The sequence below is a fragment of the Marmota marmota genome, unplaced genomic scaffold (assembly GCF_001458135.2).
Source record: "Marmota marmota marmota unplaced genomic scaffold, marMar, whole genome shotgun sequence".
NCBI lineage: Eukaryota > Metazoa > Chordata > Mammalia > Rodentia > Sciuridae > Marmota > Marmota marmota.
In genome coordinates this window covers 1275833-1300325 of record NW_026000109.1, presented here as the reverse complement: position 1 = coordinate 1300325, position 24493 = coordinate 1275833, and positions in this window count along the sequence as shown.

Sequence of the window (24493 nt, the reverse complement as noted above, 5' to 3'; positions counted from 1 at the left end):
TGCAGATGGCCATGAATTTCCACATAAATCAATGAAATAAAAAATGAGAGAGGGGGGAGAGACTAATAAAATCAAGACCAAAAAAATTAAGCTAATATGACATTAATATAAGAGGCATAATTCTATTCTTCTTAATATCCTTTTAAAACTAAGTTTGTTGTTTTCAACATTGGATTGTTTAGCAATAGTGCCAATTTGGTAATTTTAAAATACATTGGAAAAAATAAAGTCTTTAATTAAAATGATCAATGGAAAAAAAATTTCTTATTTTTGAAATATATAATAAAAGGGTGGGTAATTGAGATACTATGAAGATGATAAAAACAAGAAGATCACAGTGATGTTTGGAAGTCCAGTGGATAACCATGCACTAATAAACTTGAAAACAGATGAAACAATGAAATTTCTAGAAAAAAAATACTTAAGAAGACAAATCGGGCACAAAAAAATGCAAAACTTGAGTCAACTAAGTAGTCAAAACAACAGCCTGAGATGATCTTATATCTAATCTATCAAATTTATTGAGGGATAATTTATATCTTAAAATCATTTCCAGACACAAATAATTTTTCAGACTATATAATGAAGGTGGCCCCACAAGTCAGGAGAAAACAATGAGTTGTTTAATTGATGGTGTTGGGAAAATCAGCTCACCTAATATAACATGTGATCTCTAATTCCAATTCCACATAAAGGAAAAGTCCAAGGACATTGAAGATTTAATTATAAAAATCAATCTATACATCTACAAAAAAATATATATGGAAATACATTCAGCAGGAAAAAAATCTCATACACATATCATAAACCAAAAAGCAGGAAAAGACAAGTTGCTTAGATTTAAATTAAAAATTTTGTTTATTGAGGAATATTGCTCCTTATCAAACAGATAACTTGAATTGACAAAAGAAAGAATAGAAGATAGGTCTGACAGTAAATTAATATCTAGAATATTTAAAACAACTATGGCAAATCAGAAAGAAAATACAGTCAAGTGATTGATATGTGATGCAAATTTGCAAAAGAGATAAGAGAAATGATCCAAAAGTTTAGCAAGCATGTGGGTACAGAATCATTAGTTAGCAGAGATCTGCTTACTAATACAGCAATGCCACTATGAGACACAAGAACAGGCTGCTTCTATGGAGAACCACCAGAATCTACACCTCCTCTTAAGAGAGAGGGGAATCCGCTAAGTAGTCACTATGTTTGTCTGATTCAAAAGTTGTCACTTGAGGAGCAAGCAGGTCTCCCTCTTTAAGGGGGAAGCAACCATCCTCCAGTTCATTGGAAGATCAGAAGGAATAGAAGAAAATAATTCTGAAAGATTGGAATGAAAACAAAGCCAAAGTTTCAAACTTAGTGAACAGAAAAAGACACAGAAAATATTTGTGATTTGTGAGATAGGAATGTAATCACTGAGTGAAACTGAAGCATTTAATCAACAATAATTACAATAACAGAAAAAAACTTTACCAATCTACAATCCAGTTAATATTAAAAAAATCATCTGCTTGCCCCTACATTCAAGATATATGGCGAGGAGGTTTCAAGATGGAAGAATAGAGCCATTCACTTTCCTGGCTTCTCTATGGCATAAAACCAAGAAAGCAGACAGGCAGCTTCTCAGCAAGGAGGGTGAACCAAAAAAAAGGGGGGGAGGGGGAGGCTTTCCTGGAATTTAATACTGAACACTCAAAGCAGACTGGGGACTCAGAAGGTTGGATATAATAAAATAAGGAAGAAATATTCAGCACCACAGTTGCTGCCGTGACTGTAGACACCAGCCAGAGAGGTCCCACCTGAGCACAGTAGAGGGATAAGAGAATTAAAGGAACCTGCATTTTTAGGGAGACAGAGGCATGTCCGGGTACACAGAGTTTAATATCAAAGACACTGCCCAACTAAACTGAAAAGTGCACTGCACAAGAGTCTTGTATGGGAAAGAAATTGAGGCATACAGAAGACAGAGGAAGGAATCATTGTACAGCCATGGTGCAGGGACTAGCAGCTGAGAGAGCTGAGTTCTGGCAAACCTGAGTCTGGCCAGAAATACAAGCCTGGCAAACTCACGCTTCATGACATAGAGTGTCTCTAAGTGACCAGGAGAAAAATCAAACGTGGAGAGAGGTTTGCACAGGGTACACTGGTCACAGAAATGCACCCAGCTCTTCCCCTCCCCTCTAATCCAGCTTGTAGGAGCAGCTGAGAGAGGCACATCTTGCTGGAAATTCAAAAGGGCAGGGGTGGGCGAGATTGAGTTTGAAGACCGAATCTGAGACCAGGAAATGTGGTGTCCACAGGTAACATAGTGGACGAAAAATTGGCTCCTCCACTACATGAGTGGAACTCAGAGGAGATCCTGAGGTGCAGTGTTCCAGTCTGGACTGGCAACTGTGGGACCCTGGAGGGACATGGATTTAAAATCTCTAGACCAACTGGCATTCAGCAAAGAGCCTTAAACCTACCTAAGCCTAAAGCCCCTCTCCAAGAATTTCACCTACAGGATTACTTCTTTCACCATAGCAACCCCACCCTGAGGGTGAAGCAAGCATCATGCTCCAGACAATACTACCTAACTGCTGAGAGGGGAAGCTGAGAATCTTTTGAACTTCAGAGGAAACAATTCTTTTCATCAAGATCTCTTTTTCCCCCTTTTGTATTTTCTCTGTTTAATTGTGACCTTAATGATCCATGGACATTTATGTATATTCATACTTGATTTTCTTTTTCTTTTCTCATTTCTAGCATTTTTGAAACCAGTTATTTTTCATGGACTAGTTTTTTTGAGGACTAGGAAGTTTGATTAGTATATTTAAGTTTCATTTTGTATTTTTTTTTATTTTTAAATTTTTATTTTATATATTTTGTCTCTTATTTATCTGTTTCTCTTGAATCTCTTTCTTGCTTTACGTCTACTAACAGCCAAACTTATTGTTCTGTCTTTCACTCTTCTTTCAATTTTTTACTCTGATCTTCTCTCCTCCTCCCTCATAAACATCACAGCTTACATCACTTCTGTTCTCTCCCTGTACACCATTCAAAATTGTAAACTCTTTTACAAACTTACTGTTCTTATTATAGGAAATAATGAATCATATTATTCCTGTTTATTGTGATAACTTTGTAGATGTCATAGCATGAAATATTTGTTTTAATGCTGTATATTGTTTGCATTGGTTATTATTATTTGTCTTCCCCTATACAGTGAGGTAGTGGAAACCTTTAGGGACAACAGGTCTACAATGCAGAAAATCTACTGCCTCACATCTATATTGATAGAAGGGTAGACAAACAAACAACATGAAAAAACAAGGGAAAAAATCACTCCAAACAAACCATGATACTTCAGTAACAGAATCCATCACAATAAAGAGACAGAGACTCAAGGGGAAAAAAATCAAACAGAAATTTTCAAAATGAAGGAATGAATAAACCAAATTAAAAATTCAATGCAAAGCACCACCAATACACTAGACCACGTGGAGAACAGAGTTTCAGACAATAAGGACAAAATATATAATCTTGAAAATAAAGTTGGTCATGGAGAAAATATGTTAAGAGGCCATGAACAGAACTACCAAGAAATATGGGATAACCTGAAAATACTAAATTTAATATTTGGGCTCAGAAATACAAAACAAAAAAAATGCACAAACTTTTCAATGAAATAATATTAAAATTTTTTAAAACCTTAAGAATGAAATGGAAAATTAAATTCAGGAGGCTTACAGGTCCTCAAATGTACAAAATTATAACAGACCCACACCGAGGAAATTATTATGAAAATGCCTAACATACAATATAAGGACAGGATTTTAAAGGCTTCCAGAAAAAAACAAAAAGTCATATTTAAAAGATAAATCAACCCAATCTTGGCTGATTTCTCAATCCAGACTCTCAAAGCTAGGAGATCTTGGAACAATACATATCAAGCTCTAAAACAAAATGGATGCCAGCCAAGAATACTGAACCAAACAAAATTAAGCTTCAGAATTGATGATTAAATGAAAACCTTCCAATGATAGTTTAAAAAATTCCCAACTAGAAAGACTACACTACAAAACATATTCAATAAAATATTTCATGAAGAAAAAAATGAAAAATAAAAGCAAAAACCAGCAAAGGGGTGAACTATCCTAGCAGAATAATCAATGGAGAAAATGAAAAACCAGAAATAAATCAAAATGACAGGGAATAAAAATTATTTCTCAATAACAACACTGAATGTAGATGGCCTAAACTCATCAATCAAAAGACATAGACTAGTAAATTGGATTAAAAACCACGACCCAATAATATGCTGTCTCAAAGAGACTCACCTCATAAGCAAAGACATCCACAGACTGATAGTAAAAGGATGGGGAAAAATGTCATCCACATAGGTCTCATCAACAAGCAGGGATTTTTATTTTCATATCACATAAAGTGAACTTCAAGCCAAAGTTAATCAGAAGGGACAAAGAAGGACATTTCATACTGCTTAAGGGAATTACATCTCAACAAGACCTAATAATCATAAATATTTATGCCTCAAACAATGGAGCATCTACATACATCAAACAAACCCTTCTCAATTTCAAGACTCAAATAGACCACAACACAATAGTATTGGGTGACTTTAACAACCTTTCTAACCACTGCATAGATCCTCCAAACAAAAAACTAAATAAAGAAGCTACAGAACTAAAAAAGACAATTAATAATTTAGACTTAACAGACATATATACAATATTTCATCCGTCAATGACTGAACACACTTTCTTTTCAGCAGCACATCAATCCTTCACTAAAATATAACATATATTAGGTCACAAAGCAACTCTTAGCATATACAAAAAATAAAGATAATATCTTACATTCTATCAGATCATAATGGAATTAAATTAGAAATCAATGATAAAATTTAAAAAAACAGAAGTTACTCTAACACTTGGAGTCTAAATAATATGCTATTAATGAAATCAAGGATGGAATAAAAAATAATGAGATGTAAATGAGAATACCAATACAACATATCAAAATCTCTGGGAAACTATGAAAGTAGTATTAAGAGGAAAATTCATTGCATTGGGTTCATTCATTAAAATAATAGAAAGTCAACAAATAAACAAGATAACATTACATCTCAAAGCCCTTGAAAAAGAAGACCAAATCAACACCAAAAGCAGTAGAAGACAGGAAAAAATTAAAACCAGAGATGAAATCAATAAAATTGAAACAAAAGAAACAATTTTTAAAAATCAACAGAACAAAAAGTTGGTTCTTTGAAAAAATAAATTGATAAACCCTTAGCCAAAATAATGAAGAGAAAGAGAAAACTGAAATTACTAAAATTTATGATGAAAAAGCAAATATCACAACAAACACTACTGAAATACAGACAATAATCAGAAACTATTTTGAAAATTTGTAGTCTAATAAAATTGAAAATCTTGAAGAACATCAACAAATTTATAGAGACATATGACCTACCCAAATTGAATGAGGAGGACATACACAATTTGAACAGATCAATTTCAAGCAATGAAATTGAAGACACCATCAAAAGACTACAAAGATGGAAAAGCCCAGGACCAGATGGATTCTCACCAAGTTCTACAAGACCAAGAAGAACTAACACCAATCCTTCTCAAATTATTCCATGAAATAGGAAAAGAGGGAACCCTTCTAAACTAATTCTACAATGCTAGTATTCCCTTGGTCCCCAAAACAAACTAAGACCCATCAAGGAAAGAAAACTTCAGACCAATATCCCTGATGAACATAGATGCAAAAATTTATAATAAATTATTGGCAAATTGAATTCAAAAACTAAATAGATAGTGGGGCTTTGGTTGTGGCTCAGTGGTAGAGTGCAGCACCACATAAAAATAAATATTAAAATAAAGGCATTGTGTTCAACCAAAAAAGTAAATTAAAAAAAAAGATAGTGTACCATGATCAAATGGAGTTCATCTCAAGGAGGCAATTATCAAGAATACAAGCAATAATGAATGTTCACAAGAATGTGGGGGAAATGGTATATTCATCCATTGCTGGTGGGAATGCAAATTGATACAACCATTATGGAAAGTGGTATGGAGATTCCTCAGAAAACTTGGACTGGAACCACCATTTAACCCAGCTATCCCACTCCTCAGTATATACAAAGGACTTAAAGTCAGAATACTGTAGTGATGCAGCCACATCAATTTTTTAGCAGCTCAATTCACAATAGCTAAGCTATAGAACCAACCTAGTTACCCTTCAACAGGTAAATAGATAAATAAAATGTGATATATATATATATATACACAATGGAATATTAGTCATAAAGAAGAATGAAATTAAGGCATTTGCTGGTAAATGGATGGAACTGGAGACTATCATGCTAAGTGAAATAATCCCCCCTCCCAAAAAAACCCCAAAAGGCCAAATGTTTTTTCTCATATGTAGATGCTGACTCACAATGTAGGGAATGGCATTCTTCACCAGATTAGAGAGGGAGGAATGGGGGAAGTATTGGAATTGGGAGTATTGGATTTGGAAAGGCAGTAGAATGAACTGGACCTAAACTTTCTATGTTCATATATGAATATACACAACCACAAAAATGAGAAGTTATACTCCATGTATGCATGATATGTCAAAATATATTCTACTATAATGTATAACTAAAATGAATAAATTAAAAAAATAATATTTCTGGGGATAGGAGATATGTGTTGAAGTAATGTAATCAAAGAAGGTATATCATGTTCTTTAAAAGTGTATCAATCTCTGCTCATTCTGAAACAGCCACCACACTCTGGTACTGATAAGCTAATCTCTACCTTTTTGGCCACTCTATCAACTATCAGAATCTGCTCCCCCCTCCTGATCTGCAGCCATGTTTAGATCAAGTAACTCTCTTTGTCAGAGAACACTGAATCTTGACCCACTAACTTAGGATGAACTCATCAAATTTTTCCTCATACCCTCTCCCCCCACACAGCTACTCTGCTCTTGAATTTCAAATAAAAAGACATATAAGCTACTACTTATGTAGTGATAGACTTTATAGACCACCAATAGCTGCTTGGTAACTCTCTTTTTCTCTCAAGGAACCTGGATGTATTTTCCAACAATTGAGTTCTATCATACTGCCTTGAATTCTTTCAGTTAATCCCCATTTTTCCTTGAAACGCGTTGAATGGGTTTGTGCTGTGATACCTGACTAGGTCATTCAGGGTCACTCCAGGTGGAATTTGGGTTGGCGGAAATAACCACACTGAGACAGAGACAATACCTTTTTCTTGGGATTCTTCAGCAATGGTTCCTCTGCTCCAGCTACCATAAGGGAGGCAATAAAAAGAGAGAGGAGAATGTTCTGAAGCCCCTTTTTATTGAGGGGAAGACACTCAAGAAAGTTCCACCCCAATGATGGGCAGGGGCCAGGTTTCATGGGGTTGAGTCTAGCTTCATTATGTCTTGTGGTCAGAGATTGACTGACATCTTGGAAGGCCACACCCATCTCATGTGCTGTGTGGGGATCATAGGCAGAGTGAGCAAAAAGGACACATATGTCACCAGCCCAAACAGAGAGGCAACGTCAGTCCAGTCCACTCATCTACTCATGCTTATAGTTCACACACACACAGCCCATGGCTGGTCTGCAACATGTTTGTATTCTACCATTAAACTGTGCCTGACTAGAGTAATTGGCTTCTTAAAGCATGTATCTAAGCCCTGAACAGGCTCATTAAATGTACCCCATACATTCTTCTTACTCCCATGGGAGTTCATAGGAGTACCAAAAAGTGTTCCCTGTCATAGACAGTTTCAGGTAAAGAGCTGAGGATCGTGGAAATACAGATAGTTTTTTTTTTTTTTATCTCTTCCTCAAAACGAAAACAGCAGCTTTGTCAGAGAAGAAAAATAAAATGAGAATAGTTTGATATGATGATATCAGTGAGAAAAAGAATTCTGTTTTCTGAATCTTATTATAACTGCACATTGAGTCCCTGCTGAGGACCTGCTTGCCCACCCTAAAGGCTGTGAGGTATTCAGCAGTAAATCTGCTGATAAAATCAAGGAGTCTTTGAACTGAACCCTAAGGAAGAGAGGACTGATAGTTCCCAGATAGAGATCTAAGACTTTCTCTGGAGGATACCAGCATGACAGAGAGGAGAACAGGATATGTTTCACGGGAAATTTTCTAGTAAGAAAGTTATAAATAATTCTTATATCTTACAACGGTTATATAACAATGATGAGTAACAAAATGAATGGAAATTTTAAAACAAATAAGAAAGCACTATCACATGGATATTGTAGGGTTGTAAAGACAGCGGCAATAGAACATTGTGTATATATACCACATTTCTTTATCCATTCATCTCTTGAAGGACACCTAGGTTGGAAACATAGTTTAGCTATTGTGAGTAGAGCTTCTATAAATATTGATGTAGCTGTGTTATTGTAGTATGCTGATTTTAAGTCCTTTGAGTATAGACCAAAGAGTGGGATAGCCGAGTCAAATGGTGGTTCCATTCCAAGTTTTACAAGGAATCTCCATATGCTTTCCAGAATTACTGCACCAATTTGCAATCCCACCAGCAATGTATGAGTATATCTTTGTCCCCACATCCTTGCCAACATTTATTGTCGCTTGTATTCTTGATAACTTCCATTTTGACTGGAAAGAGATAAAATCTTAGAGTAGTTTTTATTTGCATTTCTCTAATTATTAGAGACATTGAACATTTTTTTTTCATATATTTGTTGATCAATTGTATTTCTTCTTCTGTGAAATGTCTGTTCATTTCTTTTTCCCATTTATTGATTGGATTTTTTTGGGGGGTGCTAAGTTTTTTGAGTTCTTTATATATCCTGAACATTAATGCTCTATCTAAGGTACAGGTGGTAAAGATTTTCCCCATTCTGTAGGATCTCTCTTCAAAATATTGTTTCCTTTGCTGTGAAGAAGCTTTTTAGTTTGAATCCATCCCATTTATTGATTCTTGATTTCACTTATTGTTCTTTAGGGTCTTGTTAAGAAAGTCAGATCCTAGGCCAACATAGTGAGATTTGAGCCTACTTTTCTTCTGTTAGGCACAGGGACTCTGCTTTAGTGCTTAAGTCTTTGAACTACTTTGAGTTGAGTTTCATGCAGGGTGAGAGATAGGGGTTTAATTTCATTTTGTTACATGTGGATTTCCAGTTTTCCCAGCACCTTTCATTGAAGAGGCTCTTTTCTCCAGAAAATGTTTTTGGCACCTACCTTTGTCTAATATGAGATGACTGTATTTGTGGGGGTTTGTTTCTGTGTCCTCTATTCTGTACCACTGGTCTACATGTCTGTTTTGGTGCCAATACCATGCTGTTTTGTTACTATGGCTCTGTAGTATAGTTTAAGATCTGGTAGTGTGATGCCTTTTGCTTCACTCTTTTTGCTAAGGATTGCTTTGGCTGTTCTGGGTCTCTTATTTTTCCAAATGAATTTCATAATTGCTTTTTCTAGTTCTAGGAAGAATGTCATTGGGATTTTAATAGGAATGGCATTAATTTAGTATATTGCTTTTGGTAGTATGACCATTTTGACAATATTCATTCTGCCTATCCAGGAGCATTGGAGATCTTTCCTTCTTCTAAGGTCCTCTTCAATTTCTTTCTTTAGTGTTCTGCAGTTTTCATGGTAGAGGTCTTACATCTCTATTGTTAGATTAATTCCCAAGATTTTTTTTTTGAGGCTATGGTGAATGGGCTGGTTTTCCTAATTTCTCTTTCAGTAGAGTCATCACTAATAAATAAAAATGTGTTTGATTTATGGATGTTGATTTGATATCCTGCTACTTTCCCAAATTCACTTATTAGTTCCAGAAGTTTTCTGGTGGAATTTTTTGGCTCTTCTAAATATGGCACCATGTCATTGGCAAATAGTGATAGTTTGAGTTCTTCTTTTCCTATTCATCTCCCTCTAATTTCTTTCTCCTGTCTAATTGCTCTGGATACAGTTTCCAGGATGATGTTGAATAGAAGTAGTGAATAAGGGCATCCTTATCTTCTAAATTTTCCATAACACTTTAAACACATCAATCAACAGATAGAAGAAGCCCAATGATAATCAGAAAGAGTAAATAAAAAGAAATTCACTCACAGTCACACAGACAAAAGCCACAGAAGTGCCAATAAAGGAACTCTTAAAAAAGCAAACATTGACACAAAACAGACTGATTCTCAATGGGCAAATTAGACTGACAATTGAATTTCAGTATTAGTAACAGAAACCAGAAGTAGCAGAACAATAGAATCGATCAGATTAAGTAAAATGAATATCAATGTGTCTTATGCTATACCTGAAAGTCTGTTTTAGGAATGAAGAATATAGACAGGAGAAACACATCTAGAATGTCAAAGTAAGAACTTCCTAAAATCTGCTCCTCCAGAAAAGCAATGAGAACATTGGCATAATAAACAAACATACTAACAAATTAATTAAAATAGAATATAATCGCCATAATCAACACTTTCAGAAATCTGGAAATTAACCAGAAGCTTAAAGTAATCTGTGAAGCATTAATTCAACTATGCTGATTAAGTCTTTACTTTCTTTTCTTCTTGAGGTGCTAGATTTCAAACCCAGGACTTTGTTCACGCTAAGTAAGTACTCAACCACTGAGCTACATTCCTAATCCAAAAATGACTAAATTTTCATAAGAACAATTGCACCATTTTAACTTGTGCTGTTTCCAGTCCCTTCTTCGGAGATCTTAGTAGCCTTGAAAGTCAATCATCTTCTGACAACAATAGCTATAAAAACCAATGCTCTTCAAGACATTGAAGGACAAAAAAAAAAAAATGAGCTTGGAATTCACCAATATACCATCCTCAGAAAATGGTTTCTACCTGACTATCTGGAAGATCACCAATGACTTCTAATCTCAGCTTTTGTCTGTATTTGGTCAGCTTCAGATTTACTCTGCACAAATAGTCCTGTCCCTTACACAACTGCTGGAAATAAGAATCAACTAATGTTAACGTAGCACTTGTCTGGGATGGTTAAGCAACTCAGTGAGACTCTGTCTCTAAATGAAATACAAAATAGGGCTGGGGATGTGGCTCAGTGTTCGAGTGCCCCTGAGTTCAATCCCACCCCCTCAAAAATAAAAGAAAAAGAAAAATACTTTAAACTCACTATTATAAATATATTTAAATATAAAAAGAAAGAAATTATGCATAAAGATTTAGGGATAGAATAAGAACTCATTAACCAAATAGAAAATGTACATAAAGAGATATAAGTAATTAAAAAATAATTTAAAACACACAGAGCTTCAGAGAGCTGCAGACATAATACAGCTTACCAACTTGTGCATGATTGTAGTCCTAGAAGAAATAAAAAAGGAAAAAAATATTTGAAGAAATAAGGCCTTAAAATTTTCTGAACTTTGATGAAAATGTGTTGTGCATAATTGGTTAACATGCACAAAACTTTAACAAACTTTAAGTAAGCTAAACTGAAAAACACCTACCAGATATATCATAGTCAGACTGTTGGAAGACAAAGAAAGAATTGTGAAAGCAGCAAAAGTGATTTATCATTCACAAAGGATTCTTAATAAGACTAAAAGCTGACTTTACATTAGAAATTATAGAGGTCAAAAAGCAGAAGAATATGATATTCAGGAGAAAAACTATCAATCCAAAATTATAAATCCACCAAAACCATCCTTAGAAAACATCACTAGAAGATTGACCTGAAGTCAATACCAAGAGAATCCTTTCAGACTTCAATTAACAGACACCAGGCAGTAACTCAAATCCGCACAAAGAAATAAAGAGTACTAGTAAATGTAATCACACAGGAAAATTCTTAAAAAGACAAAAGCCATGCTTTTTTTTAACCAAAAGTAATTCAAGGTATAATATAGTATGTTAAAGGTATATACTGGAATCCCTAAAACATTATAAACTAATAAAGTGTGGAAAATAGGGGAATAGACTGAAATACTATAGTGAGATCAACTAAGTTTTAAGAAAACACAAAAGGAGTGACAAAAGGAAAAAAAACAGAAGAAATAAAGTGAAAATTAAAGCAAATGGGCAGGCTTAAATCCAACTGTATCAATGATTATACCAAACACATCAATTAAATGTCAGCTATTAGGGGAGGAAATATGGACTGATTTTAACTGAATCATGCTATGTGCACATATAAATATACCATATAAATTCCACTATTATGTATGTGTAGAAAGCACTGATTGAAAATAAATAAATAAATAAGTGAAATATTGAAAAGATGATTAGTAGAGGAAAGAAATGGGGAGGGAGGTGGGCAGGGAGAGAGTGGAGAAAGGATGCTCATATGGAGTAAATCAAATTCCATGCAGGTATAGTTTTGCCAAAATGAACCCAACTACTATGTATGAGTACAATGCTCTACTAAAAAAAGTCTAAGATTATTAGATTTGACATGAAAATGACTCGTCATTCTCATCATTTATGCTATTTATAGTCATCAAATTTTTTAAAAGGCAAAGAAAATTTTAAAGTTAAAAAATTGGGAACATTTACTCAGTAAACATTAACATACATCCCTCATTTATTTACAGACTAATACAAAAAAGAGATCAGTAAAGATAGAGGCTGAACAACATTATTAACCAAATTGACCTAATATACATATTACACTGTATCCAACTGCTGCAGAATACACTTTCTTTTCCAAGCACACAGGAAACATTTACAAAACATTACCATACTTGGGTAAAAAACAAGTCCCTGAAGATTTCAATGGACTGACATTTATTTTGAGTTATGTAGGCTGACCAATTAAACAACTCAATAATGAACAAGTAAGAACTAAGAAGAAAATCTCCACATGTTAAGGAAATTTAGAAATACAATCCTAAATAATTCATGGGACAAAGAACATGTGTCATGTACTACAACTGTGCAACAAATTATTCCCAAACCAACATAGTCATTTACTATGCTCGTGAATTCTGTGGGTCAAGATTCTAGAAAATTTCACCTAGATGTTTCCTACTTGCTGTTGCCATGACAATGCATTCACACATCAGCTGAGATTGCTGTCATCTAAAGGGTTGACTATGGCTGGAGGATGCATTGTAAGATGGCTTAATCACATGATTATCATGACCCTTATAGAAGATGCATGTTTCCCTTTTAAGTATTGGGGAAAATTAACATAAATGTTTTGATTTCACTTGATGGGGAAAAGCAATGCATTATCCTTTCTTACTCAGGGCTTTACCAATTCTCCACAAACAGATTTAGCCGGGTCATAAGCCCCCAGAGAGACCTTTATGACCTCACCATTTCACAAAAATCAGTGTCTAGTTCTTTGATAAGGTTGTGTTGATTACATATGATAAAGAACATAGGAAAGAACTTCTTGGGTATAATTTTTAATGATTTATTTAAGAGCTATGAAAAAAGAAACCAGGACAATTATATAATTAAAATAAATTGAAACTATTAATTGAATATATATCAAATCAGTATTGCAACAAAACAGAAAAAATACCTGTATTACTATTTAAAAGAAGTTTGAATAGTATTTGATATATTTCTCATGGGCTATATTGTAAGCACAGAAGTAATCATGTTACTGTAGGGACAAAAAAAAGACATTTTAAATTTCACCAAGCAGTTTTATTTTTAATAATGGTAATGCAATATTGGGACTATTTAATATTTTTTGCTTTATAAAACAAAAAAACTAATTGTGCAACTAATTGTGTGTTTTGGACTAGTATTTTTAAGTAAGAAAGAAGTTTAAAAACTCTTTTTGAAATTAAATACTGGGCCAGGCAATGGTGGAACATGCCTGTAATCCTAGCAGCTTGGGAGGCTGAGGTAGGAAGATGATGAGTTCAAAGCCAGCCTCAGCAACTTAGCAAGGCCCTAAACAACTCAGTGAGACCCTGTCTCTAAATAAAATATAAAAAGAGCTGGGAATGTGGCTCACTGGCTAAGTACCTGTGGGTTCAATCCCTGGAACCAAAAAAAGAAAAAAGGAAGAAAGAAAAGAAAAGAAATTAAATACTGAATAGAAGTATTGACACAAACTCATGATTTTCAGCACTCAGATTGGCTTCTTCTGTCCTCTGAAAAGATAGGAAGGCAATAATTGCCTAATAACCCCCATTACTGGGATTATGGCTCAAGGTCTGGAGAAGGGCTAGTAAGGAAAAAATAGGACATTGTGTTGTGTTAGAAGAAATATTAATGGGGATGTAGCAACAGGAAACAGGAACCTTGAGAAATGTGATTATCAAACGAATAATAGCTGTCATTTATTCGAATATACTAAAACTTAAATAGCTGAGAGATCACAGTTATGTTCAAAACCACAAAAGGAAAATAAATGTTACTATTGGCAGAGGACCAAGAAGAAAAAGAGTGTAAAAGAATGAAGAAAGTTTAAGGGAGTCATGAGAAACTATCAAGAGGCTGGATATATGCATTATGAGAGTCCTAGAATCAAAAGAAGAAAACGGAAAAGAAAATTTATTTGAAGATATAATGGTCAAAAAAATCCCCAATATGGGGAAAGAAATGGATATCCAAATTCAAGAAGCCCAAAGTCAAGTGACGAAAGGTCCATGTGAGACAAGTGGTCAAATGTGTCAAAGACAAAGAGACAGCTCTGAAGCAGCAAGAGGAGAGTAACCTGTCACACATTAAGGAGCCCCCCAGAAAGCTATCAGATTTCTCAGGACAAACTTTGTAGGCCAGAGGGAAATGGAATGAGACCTTCAATATGTTGGGAGCAGGTTGGGAGGGGACGGTGCGACTGCCAATCAAGAAAACATATTGGCAAACTGTCCTTCACAATTAAAGGGGAAATCATGACTTCCCTAAATAAACATGTTTTAGTCAGCTTTTTTGCTGCTATGACTAAAAGACCTATCCAGAACAACTGGAGAGGAGGAAAAGTTTATTTGGGGGCTCACGGTTTCAGAGGTCTCAGTCAACCTGGGGCCTCCAGGTAAGACTGATGAAGATCATGGCAGAGCGTGGCAGAGGGAAGCAGCTCACATGATGATTAGAGAGCAGAGAGAGAGAGACTTCACTCTCCACATAAAAATATGTACTCAAGGCCATGTCCCCAGTGAACCACTTCCTCCAGCCACACCCCACCTGCCTCCAGCCACCACTCAGTTAATCCCACCAGGGATCAATTTGCTGATTGGATTAAGGCTGTGACCCAATCATTTCTCCTCCAAACCTTCTTGCATTGTCTCACACATGAGCTTTTGGGGGACACCTCCTATCTAAACCAGAACAAAATGCAAACTGGAAGTCTATTATCACTTGGCGTGCCTTATAAAAAATGATAAGGAAAGCCCTTCAAGTTGAAATGAAGGAATGTTAGGCAGCAATACTAAAGCATAAGAGAGTATACCTCAACTATTAAGTAGTATTCTACATAAAATGAATTTTAAAGGGAAAAAAATCAAGCTTTGATTTCAATTGAAAGTATGCACTGAAGTCATTGATTTAGACTTGTCATTATCAGTAGAAATTCTACTAAATTGATATAGAGTATAGAAATACTTAGGGGAATTTAAATCACTATATAAGTTGAATTTTAAGGTTTATTGAAGCTATTTAAGTCCTTAATAGATTTGATTAGATGGTCAGAAACAAGAGAAAAACAAAATTCACATAACTTATATGTGCACTTTTAAAAATTGAAGTTGTTTAAGGCTGTAAATGGGATCAAACACTATGTAAAAGTCCCCTTCAAATTGGGAATTAAAATTTGGTAGACTTAGTAATAGTACAATAAGATCTTTAAGGTGAACTTAAATGACAAAGAAGATTTGAACTTTTGAATGTATAGCTTTAACAAGTTGAATATTAGTTTTAAAACCAAAGAAACTTCTCAATAGCATTTTAAGTGCATACCAAAGTCCTCTGAGAGCACCACAAAACTTGCCTTCAATATTCCTGCAAGGGAAAAAAAGCTGATCAAAGTTAATATTAATAACTGGAAGCTGGTAGGCTAGAAATGTACCCTGATTTTTTTAAATGCCCTTTAAATTTCCAGTAGTCTTAGCCAAGGCAAAAGTTAAAAAATTTTACACTAGCATTTTCCCATAAAAATGCAACCCAGTCACAAATGCAGAAAGAGGACCAATGCTATTTCTCAGACAGTGCTGAATTTGTCATACTGAGGGTATATAACATAACTACTCTCCCAATGGCAGCAAATATATATAAAAGATATACATTTATTTAAAAGATATACATTTATTTAAAGATATACATTTATTTATATATTTAAATTAATAAATATAAACAAAAAATTACATGATTACTGAGTGAATATAAAAATATTGTAAGTTGATGACATTGTTAGAACTAATGCTACTAAATGTTAATAAAGAATGCTTCATTAACTTTCACAGCCAAGATTTCCACAAACATATTGTTAGTTATAGGCATGAATTTATGAGTTTACTTATCTTTTGATATTTCTACTCTTCAAAACATTGAGAATAAAATTAAAAATTAGCAGTTATTAAAAACCAGTTACATTCATCACTGTGTATATATTACCTCACTGAATTTTCACCATGACCTATGAGGTACCTTCATTTACAGATATGGAGACTGAGGTCACACAGCCATGAGCAGCAGGGACAGAATTCAGAGTCTAGCCCACAGCCCCTGCTCCTCAGACTCCAGCGCTGCTCACTGGGTGCTGAGGATTGCCTGCGACACAATCATTGTTGCGTTTATTTACATTCAGGTTCCTGGGCCCCATTTAAGTGTCTAAGATTAGAATATGTAGGAATGGTGGTAGAAGTATGCATTTTGAGAATGAGCTTGAGAAAGAATGTGACCAACACATGCTAAAATTCTCTACCCTTTGCCTTAAACTGGAGCATAGACATTCACGTTTGGAAACAATCTCTCTGGGCAGATTCCAAGTTTTTAAATTCCCAAGTGCAAAACCTATTCAATAAAATACAAGCTATCATATGCTCTCATCTGCCCCTGAAACTGTTAAAAGCCCAATTTAAAGAACTATCAAGATTCAGTTCACAGGCAAGCAACCATCTTCCTTTTGGTGGAGGGGGAATTCTGGGGAGCCTGAGTATTGACAACCCTCCAAAGAAGTCCTCTCTCCTTAGGTCTCTTTATACCTTCAAAATGTACAACAGGACAGTATTGGGGAAATTAATTTAAATGTTTCCAGTGTGAGGAACACCATGCTTTGGGAAGTTCTGCAAGGTTATTGGACTCTATGAGTGTTCCTTTTTTTTTTTTTTTTTTTGGTGGTGGTGGTGCTGGGGATTTAACCCAGGCCTTATGTATGCGAGGCAAGCACTCTACCAACTGAGCTATATCCCCAGCCCCCTAATAGTGTTCTTAGCCATTGTAGTGTCAGTTGAAACAGGAACATAATATTGACATTCTATTTATAATGCTAAAGTACATATATGTATGTGAATTTCACAAACTTATTTGGAGTCTGGTTGGTAAAATAAATAGAACACAGCTTCTGGTATTAGATATAAATTAGCTTAAATTTATCTCACAATTTACTAACTGTAAAGGTAATGTCTAATTCTTTAATCTTTTGAGGATACAAAATTAGGTAATATGCAAATACAATAATATTATTGACACATTGTGGAGAGCTAACAAATCAGTTTCTTTTTCCCTCCCAATTTTCTGACAGATACCGTGATTGCCAATTTCCTAATGCCATTGCTCAGAAATGAAATGACAGAGGTCAGATTTAAACACAGGCCTTTGCACTCCAAATCTCACTACTTTACCACATTAGCTTGATTCTGTGTGACAAACCTTGAGATCTCAACAGACGTTTCAGGTAAACATTCTTCTACATGGGCTATTTCTAGTTTGTAAAACTTAGCATAGGTGGCGCAAGACACAGTACTCAGTCCACTTGACTTTCATATATTTGTGTGTATACACACACACATACACACACACACTAAATGAGCTCATTTGTGTTCAGAATTTTGAGTAGTTAGCAGATTCACAATAACTTGAAAATCAGTTACGATTCAATTCACAGCCCAGGGGATGACTTTTGATGACTGTTTAGAGAGACGGGTTTGCAGAGAGCATAATCGAGTGTTTGCCAAGTTCTAAACACCATCATTAAAATTTATAAATTATTTTTGCACCCAGTATGTTGAAAATCTTCACATTTTTAGGAGTCTTCATCCAACAAAGTAAATGAGATGTTCATCTCATGGGTTTATCTACTTCTGCCAAGCAGGTTTCCATAGGTTATAGATTTTTTAAAAAAAGAAAAACTAGATTGGGACTGTGGCAGACATGGAGTGGGTCATTTGGTTTGCCTTTTAAGAAAGAACTGGCTATCCAGATGTGTAGTTATCTGACAACCAACGGCTGATGTTCCTTTAGGTCCCTTCATTTTTTTGAGCACACACTCCTCTCATGATGGTCCCAGCCAGTGAGTAAATGCTATTAAACTTCTTAAAGTGAACTCTAGAAGCTGAAACATGCAAGAGAAAAACCTCAAAGAGCAAAATCCTCAGAGATGCCTAGCACTTTCCCAAACTTCAGTGATCTCAACCACTCTTAATTCAACAGCAACTTTGACAACTCACTCATCATTATTGTCTCAGAAATAACAATTCTCCCTTTTCACACTCTCATTTGGATTCACATGATGTTTAGGTGATTATATAAGCAAGAGCAAAAGTGTCAAATAGTTTGGGAGAAAACACTTGTCACAGGGTTTCCTAAACTTTAATGTGCTTGTAAGCCATCTGGGGATTGTTAAGATGCAGATTCCTATTCAGCAGTTCTGGGGCTGGGTCTCCATTGCTAAGTGATCATCCAGGTGATGTTAATGCTGTGGGTCCTGGACCTCTCCTCCTCAAGTAGCTTTTGGGATCCCTGGGCATTCACTAGTGTGTTACATTAAGAATGAATTTGGGTTGTGGCTCAGTGGGAGAGCACTTGCCTAACATGTATGAGGCACTGGGTTCAATTCTCAGCACCTCATATAAGTAAATAAATAAAAATAAAGGTCTATCAACAACTAAAAAATAAATAAAAATAAAGAATGAAAAACACGTCTGCATCTGGCAAATTAGGAGTTTCTTCAGGGTTTGTGAGTGGAGATTTGGCTTTACACACACACTATGCCCAGCACTTTACTCTGTATCATTTCATTTAATCCCAAAACTCCATGTGGAAGAAGATAATAGTCCCATAGGATGGACTGCAAAACTAAGGCTGGCCAGCTAGATTGCTGAATGTCACAAAAGCACTGAGCAGCAAGAGACACTCTCTCTGGGAAAGAGCAAGTATTCTTTGTTTCCAGTTAAGACTTTAAAAAATCAACTAAATGAAAGAAAACTTGAGATGGCCAGCCCATTGCTCACTTTTTAAAAATTCAAGGAATTTTTTTTCCTAAAGTAATGTGAAGCTAAACAATGAAGAGTGTTCAAATTCTTAGTCTTCTGAATGGATTCTGAGTGAGGTAAGCCTATGCCATACTTCTTTTATGAAGGCAAAATTCTTACCCTTATTAATTGAAATACTTTTCATGCGTGAAATTCTTTAATTTATTAATTTGTAATGTTTATGGATTTTTGAATGCTCATGAATTAAATGTACATATCATATTAGCCATTAAAGGGATGCAATGTCAAACTTTACAAATATAAATATACAACCAGATCCAAACTAAGTTTTACTAAATCCTAAACATTTGCAGTTGTTGAATAATTCAGCCTTTTAAAAATCTAGTACAGAGGCTCTTTTCTGTTAGTAAGGACCTAAAAGGAAGTGCCACATTAATATTTATTCTATTTGAATCATTATCTTTCCAACTACAAGGGGCAAAGTAAAGCAACTTAATAAACTAGGACCATGATGAGCCAAGAAAGCAGAATCCAGATGTTTTAAAATTGTTCTCAAACAATAGTAAAACTAAAAGCGATTTTGATTCCACACACACACAAAAAAATGTCTACTTTAGTTACATTAATTGCTGGTTGACAGAAATTGAAGAAATACATTTAACTTCATAATGAACTCTTAACAGAAAAACAGTATGCAGAAGGTAATTTCAGTCTGTTAGGAATTTATATCAACTCTCACTCAAATTGGCAAATATTTGAGTTCCTACTACTGGCTTAAAAATTGTACGGCACCAAGAGGTCTCATCACTTTTACAGCTAGAGAAACGGAAGGTCCTACCTGTTTGATTTGGCATCTGTAATGACCAACCAACTGTCCTGTTCTTGGTTTCAAAAAACTGAATCACTTTGGGGAAACAAAAAAAATGAAATTTAGCATCTATTACTGTAAAAACTATAACTTTGAATTGCATATTCATTTCTAGAAAAAGCAAAGGTTTCTTTCAGCATCTAAATAATGACAGGTAACATGAAAGTGGGTAGAGCCTACTAAAAGGACCATGAATTTGGAGTCCAAATACCGGAGTTTCTATCCTAGCATTGTCACATACTAGGTCTTAGTTTCCATGTATAAAAAGAGAAGGCTCCTTCTGCTTTACAATTATAAGACTGTATGAATAATTTCCTTAACAATGATCAAAATTGCAAAAATATCAGTGATTTTATTTTATGGTATTTTACACTAAAATCATAGTTACCAAAAATTAATAGTCTTACCCTGGCTGATGAACCAAATTATTTGGGAATATCTATTTTCTTCTCTAAACTCTTCTATTTTTCCTGAATTTTCATGGCAAGCACATATTTTTCTTATATTCATTGAAAATGCCTTTTCAAATTTGAAAAAAGGAAGAAAGCCACAGTTCTTTCAATAATGTTATGTAGCCATGAAAAATGTCCTCCCCATTTAATCCCAGTAATGAAATACATGTACTCTTATTGTTATTTGTTCTAATTAGTTATACATGACAATAGAATGCACAATGAGACATCATACATAAATGGAGTATGATTTCTCATTCATCTAGTTGCATACTATGTAGAATCACCCCAGTCATATATGTACATATGGTAATAATGTCAGGTTCATTCAACAATCCTTCCTACCCTCATACCCCTCCCCTTCCATCACTCCCCTCTACCTAACCCAAAGTAACTCTATTCTTCCCTAGCCCCATCCCTTATTGTGAATAAGCATCCACATATAAGAGAAAACATTTGGCCTTTGATTTGGGGGGATTGGCTTATTTCACTTAGCATGATATTCTCTAGCTTCATCCATTTACTGGAAAATGCCATAATGTTATTTTTTATTAAGGCTGAGTAATATTTCACTGTGTATATATACCACATTTTCTTTATCAGTTCATCTGTTGAAGGACATCTATATTTGTTCCATAGTTTAGCTATTTTGAGTTGAGTTGCTATAAACATTGATGTGGCTGTGTCACTGTAGTATGCTGATTTGCTGATTTTAAGCCCTTTGGGTATATGCTGAGGAGTGGGATAGCTGGGTCAACCCATTCCAAGTTTTCTGAGAAATCTCCCCATACCACTTTCCACAATTGTTGCACCAATTTTCAGTCCCACCAGCGATGTACGAGTGTACATTTTCCCCCATATTCTCGCCAACATTTGTTGTTGCTTGTATTTCTTCTTGTATTTCTTCTTCTGTGAAGTGTCTGTTCATTTTTTTGCCCATTATTGATTGATTCATTGATTTGTTGGTGGGTTTTTTATTTGTTTGTTTATTTGTTTTGGTGTTAAGTTTTTGAGTTCTGTATATATCCTGAAGATAAATGCTCTATCTGATGTGCAGGTGGTAAAGACTTTTTCCATTCTATAGGTAATTTCTTCACATTATTGATTGTGGAGAAGCTTAGTTTGAATCCATCCCACTTATTGATTCTTGATTTTACTTCTTGTGCTTTAGGAATCTTGTTAAGAAAGTCAGATCCTAGGCCAACATGGTGAAGATTTGAGTCTACTTTTCTTCTGTTAGGCACAGGGTCTCTGTTCTAATGCCTAAGTCTTTGAAACACTTTGAGTTGAGTTTCATGCAATGTGAGAGATAGGAGTTTAATTTCATTTTGTTACATGTGGATTTCCAGTTTTCCCAGCACCTTTCGTTAAAGAGGCTCTTTTCTCCAGAAAATGTTTTTGGCACCTTTGTCTAGTATGAGATGACTGTATTTGTGGGGGGTTGCTTCTGTCTCTTCTATTTCATACCACTGGTCTACATGTCTGTTTTGGTGCCAATACCATGCTGTTTTTGTTACTATGGCTCTGTAGTATAGTTTAAGATCTGGTAGTGTGATGCCTTTTGCTTCACTCTTCTTGCTAAGGATTGCTTTGGCTATTCTGGGTCTCTTATTTTTCCAAATGAATTTCATGACTGATTTTTCTAGTTCTAGGAAGAATGTCATTGAGATTTTAATAGGAATGGCATTAACTCAGTATATTGCTTTTGGTAGTATGGCCATTTTGACAATATTCATTCTGCCTATCCAGGACATCAGAGGTCTTTTCATTTTATAAGGTCCTCTTCAATTTCTTTCTTTGTGTTCTGCAGTTTTCATGGTAGAGGTCTTACATCTCTTTGGTTAGATTAATTCCCAAGAATTTTTTTTTTAGGTTATGGTGGATGGGGTAGTTTTCCTAATTTCTCTTTCAGTATATTCATCACTGATGTAGAAGAACGTGTTTGATTTATGGATGTTGATTTTATATCCTGCTACTTTTCCAAATTCATTTATTAGTTTCCTGGTGGAATTTTTTGGCTCTTCTAAATATAGAATCACGTCACTGGCAAATAGTAATAATTTGATTTCTTCTTTTCCTATTCATCTCCCTTTCATCTCTTTCTCCTAATTGTTCTGGCTAGAGTTTTAAGGATGATGTTGAACAAAAGTGGTAAAAGAGAGCATCCTTGTCTTGTTACAGTTTTAGAGGGAAAGCTTTCAATTTTTCTCCATTTAGAATGATTTTGGCCTTGGGTTTAGCATATATAGCTTTTACAATGTTGAAGTATGTTCCTACTATCCCTAGTTTTTCTAGTGTTTTGTACATGAAGGGGTGCTGTATTTTGTCAAAAGCTTTTTCTGCATCTATTGAGATGATCATATGATTCTTGGTTTTAAGTCTATTGATGTGATTAATTATAATTATTGATTTCCATATGCTGAACCAACCTTGCATCCCTGGGATGAACCCCACACTTAATTGTAGTGCAATATTTTAAAATATGTTTTGTATATGACTTGCCAGAATTTTATTGAGAATTTTGCATGTATTTTCATCAGGGCCATTGGTCTAAAGCTTTCTTCCCTTGATGTAGCTGTCTGATTTTGATATCAGGTTGATAGGGGGTTCTGGAATAATATATTTCATGGATGCCAATCAAGAATTTTATATTCATCTCAATTAAGCATCAGATTTGCAGGTGAAATAAAACCATTCCATGATAAACAAATGTTAAAATAATTCACAACTAGATCTCCTCGGTCTATACCCAAAGGACTTAAAAGCAGCATACTACAGGGACACAGCCACATCAATGTTTATAGCAGCACAATTCACAATAGTTAAACTATTGTGGAACCAACGTAGATGCCCCTCAGTAGATGAATGAATTTTAAAAACGTGGAATATATACACAACGGAATATTACTCAGCAATACAAGAGAACAAAATCATGGCATTTGTAGGCAAATGGATGGTGTTGGAGAAAATAATGCTAAGTGAAGTTAGACAATTCAAAAAAACAAATGCCAAATGTTTCTCTGATATAAGATGACTGACCCATAATGGGGCAGGGAGGAGGAACATGGGAGGAATAGACGAACTCTAGATAGGGCAGAGGGGTGGGAAGGGAAGGGAGGGGGTATGGGGTTAGCAATGATGGTGGTATATGATGGTCATCATTATCCAAAGTACATGTATGAAGACATGAATTGGTGTGAACATACCTTATATGCAAACAGAGGTATGAAAAATTCTGCACTATATGTGTAATAAGAATTGTAATGCATTCCACTGTCATGTATTTAAAAAATAAAATCAATTAAAAAAAAGAATTCACAACTAGAAAGACTGCACTACACAATATTCTCAACAAAACATTCCATGAGGACGAAATTTTTAAAAAAGTGAAAAACAGCAAAGGGAGGCACTACACCAAAGGAATATTCAATCAAAGGAGAAACTAAGTCAAAGTAAAAACCAGAGATGAACCAAAATAACCAGGAATACAAATTACATCTCAATAATAACCTTGAATATTAATAGCCTAAACTCATTGATCAAAAGATATAGACTGGCAGATTGGATTAAAAAACAAAACCCAACAATATGCTGTCTCCACGAGATGCAACCCAAGGCAAAGACATTCACAGACTGATAGTAAAAGGATGGGAAAAAACATATCTAATAAACAAGCAGGGATTTCTATCCTCAGATAAAGTGGACTTCAAGCCAAAGTTAATCAGAAGGGACAAAGAATGACATTTCATACTGCTAAGGAACTATACATGAGACATAACAATCATAAATATTTA